We start from the raw sequence: 3,927 nt of genomic DNA, 5'->3' as shown, positions 1-3,927 counted from the left end.
CTTCTTCCCAGGCTTTTAATATATTTTCTTTCCACCCCTGCTCACACACCTCAAACGTACTTTGTTCTATTCCATCCAGTCCCTTCTTGCACTATACACCCTGGTCATTCTGGCTTCAAGCCCAGCTGCTCTTGAAGCCTCGCCCTCTCCTCTGTCCTAGTAAATGCAAAGCAACAGTGACAACTCACCTTAGGAGCATGTTTTCATCTTCCTGTCTGGGCAGCCCAGCAAATCTCTTATTGTCTCTTTCCCATCACTTCCAGCAGGGATGTCTCCTGCCTTAAATAAATGGGAATCCCCAGGTTAGTACCCAGGCTGCAGACCTGCCAAGATTAGGGCTGCTCCGTCCATGCACGAAGCTCCCTAGCCCTGAACAGAGGGACCCTGGGCCTATTCCCCACATCTCAGGAGGAGAGGCAGGAAGGCCCTTCCACCGGCCCACGGGGAGCCCCCCTCTCGGGAGGCCTCAGGACACATGGAGGAAGGAGTCTGGGTCTCCTGGCTCGGCGACAGACACAGGCCGGAGCGGGGTGGCTTGGCAAGCTGCTCGGGAGGGGGAGGTCAAGGCAAAGGGGTACTTGGTCAATGGCAGAGCAGACTCTCTTCGCCTCTGGCGGTCGGGAGGAGGTACTACAGGCAGGATGTCCTGATGCCAAAAGCGTGGGGATTATACCAGTGTCTGATGCTTGGCATCTCCAAGAAGAGCACAAAACGGGTGCACCTTTACACAGCTCAGGGTTATCCAGCATGCTAAAACACTCAGTGAATGAAAACACTCTGGTCTTGTCTGTGTTGCAGCTTCTCTCACTGGTTACACCACTGCAGAGGCTCACAATTCTCCTAGTGTACAAACCCCTCAGGGCTGCTTTGCTTGCAAAACATAGCTCAGGGTGTTACTTTCTATGGTGGGTTGGGGAATGAAGCAGCTCCCTTGGCCTCCTTCCTCACTAATGATTCAGGGTGTCAGACTTCCTGTGGGTTAGAATGACAGTCCCTAAGCACAGCAGGCTCTTTATTATCTTGCAGAAAGAGTTATGGGAGATGGAAAACACAAGTACTCCTTTTCTTTTTGGAAAACAGAATGTCAACGAACAGGGTTGTTAGAGCAAGGGAAACCTTGAGAGGGAGGCCTAAAAGCCTGCAAAACCAAGACGTCAAACAGCTTGGCTTAATTTACACTTTGATTGGAGAAGTCCACTGCCTGTTTGTAATATGTTACAGAGATTGTTGAAGTTTGTATTGCACTTTAGTAAAGTGGATAGAAACCATGGAGGAAGGGAAGGATGTGGTACTCTCATGACCAGCCTCTTGCACTAATAGTTCAGGTATGCAAAGTGGGAGACTAGGTTGATCAGCAAGGAGAGCCTAGAATGACCTCAAAAGGCTGACAGCACCCACCACATTAAACAAATTGGCTCTAGTCAATTTAGAGATGTTATCTGGCCTAACACTGTTAGAAAGAAAATAAACACAGAGAATGTGAACACTGTAACAGAGGTCTCGTAAATTAGAGCTGGAGTGTAATCTTGTGGATAAGGCACTGGAGTGGGACTCGGGAGATGTAGATTCAATTCCCATCTCTGTCAGAGACTGCCTGTTGACCTTAAGCATGTCACTTCACCTCTGTAAGCCTCAGTTCCCCATTTATAAAATGGAGAAAATTATTTTTTTCCTTTCTCTTTTATGTATTAACCTTGTACACTCTTTGGGGCAGGCACTGTCTCTTACTATTTCTATAGGGCACTTATCACATTAGGGACTTTAGGCACTAAAGGAAGTTATTAATTCTCAACAGTGGCCTGAATTTTTATTTTGTATTTATTTATTTTTGACAGCTCCTCCACCTCTCTCTCCAACCAAGCATTACATTCTCATAGGTTTTTAAAGTTGGCTTACACCAGCTTCTCCTCCTCCAGTCTACCTGCCTTTTCCTCCCTCATGTTCCTCCAGCTGTCCTATCTTCTCCATTTTCCTATTTCCTCTGCCACCCTGTGACTCAATTTAATCCACCTGGAAATGAATTATACACTAGCTCCTCCTAGTTAGTCATTAGAAACCATATGGCCTGAAAGCCTCTAAAAGCAGGACTTGAAATTCAGGAAAAAGGTACCTACCATTAAATATAAAGCAATTAATCACAACAGCTGCATCATTCTACAAACCCAAGGCATCTGTCCCCATGCAGTCTGACTGCTCCATTTTCTCTCTCCCTCCACCCCATTGAATTTTAGGACTTCTTCCCCCTGCAAGGATCTGCAAATCCTCTGTTATCCTGCAGTTTCTCTACATGGCATCTGCCACAGAAACACAATTTAAAAAGACAAAACAAAACATGAAACACAATCCTAGCTTCAGTTTTCTTCCTCTCTCTCCCCCTTTGTGCCTGTGCAGGTACTTCAGTCCCATTTTTTAATGTATTCTGTCTCCCTTTTTTAAATTAGAGCAGCATCCCAATGCCCTTGCTTTCTGTCACGTTGTTCCTCCTAAGTGCTGTTGCTTCCCCACCCTTTGTTCTGCAAGATTTCTCACTGCAACAAGCCAGCGACGGGAAGAGATGTTGATTCCCAGAACAGGGGAAATGGAAACATTTTCTTCCTTCACATTGGGGAAGACACTGTCAATGAAGGCAGAAACGCAGACTACTGGAATTATAGCTAAAGAAACTGCAGTTCCAGACAGAACCAGGGCAGCCACTTGCTCAGAAGCAATCCTATTAAGCCTGTAGAGTTGCTGGAGTTGTAGATTGAGGCTGAGTTTAACGAAAATATACTCCTGAATTATCTGACAGCAGCAAGAGAACTTCTGGAGCACGATATTAGCACAGCCCTAAGCTTTTTGTATATTTTAGAAGATAAGGGGTGATTTTATTTTCTTTGATACATTTATTGTGCCAAACTACATTTCACCATCTTTGATGATTAAATACCTGAGTATGGTCAAGCGCTCAATTACAATTCTTACAGCCTAAGGAAAGGGGGACAAGACTAGAGAGCAACAGAATTCTATGTGCAATTTGAGCTGTTTTAGACTTATCAACTCTTTTGAGTGAAAGTAAACAAACTGATTTAAGCAACACCTCTATGCTGACAAACACATTTTAGAAATATCTTGTCAAGTTTTTCCCTTTCTCATTAGTTAATATTAACTCAGAAGGTTAGCACACACAACAACTCACTCTACTTTATATTCCATCCCTGATTAAGATACAAAAAATTAAGGACACCCTCTCACGTAATTCTGTAAAAGCAGTCCTTATCTCTGGAAGCTGCATTTTAGAAATAAAAGTATTTCACACTGTTTACTGGGAAAAAGAAGAAAGCACTCTTTCTTCTTTATTGGACCTAATTACGTCCAGTTAATTTTGACAGTTAACTTTTTTGTGGATGCATCGTTTATCCTCTGACAAAGGAAGGTGCTAGTGATAAATTTGTCGTCATCTCTCACTTTATTTGTGCAGCAAGGTAGAGAGATCAAAGGAGAGAGAGAGGTGAAAAACATCTCTCTGCTTGCACTGTTGAGAGACCAGCAAATGCACTGGAATGATGTCTGCTACCATGCTCCATTACTGGTTAGGTGGGCTGCTAATTCTGACAGTACACACACGTACACACACACACACCCACTGTAATACAGATGAAGGATTATGCTGTAGTGCTCTACTGATCCTGTCAAACCACTTACATGTTATTCTTCAGCATCAACTGCACCCCCACCCAGGTAACTACAATTCTATTGTCAACATACAGCCAAAATCGTATCGGGTGCATGTTTAGAAACTTACTAAGGAACCTGATCTAACCCATTGAATCCCTCCATCCCTGATTTGAATGAGCTTTGAAACAGACCCCTTTATAAAAATGGATGCTAGGTGCAACATCCCTGAAGTCATGAGACAAGGTACAATACGTATGCCAGATGAACACTTGC

The sequence above is a fragment of the Lepidochelys kempii genome, chromosome 19, assembly GCF_965140285.1.
Source record: "Lepidochelys kempii isolate rLepKem1 chromosome 19, rLepKem1.hap1, whole genome shotgun sequence".
Classification (NCBI taxonomy): Eukaryota; Metazoa; Chordata; order Testudines; family Cheloniidae; genus Lepidochelys; species Lepidochelys kempii.
This window is presented reverse-complemented; position numbering follows the sequence as displayed.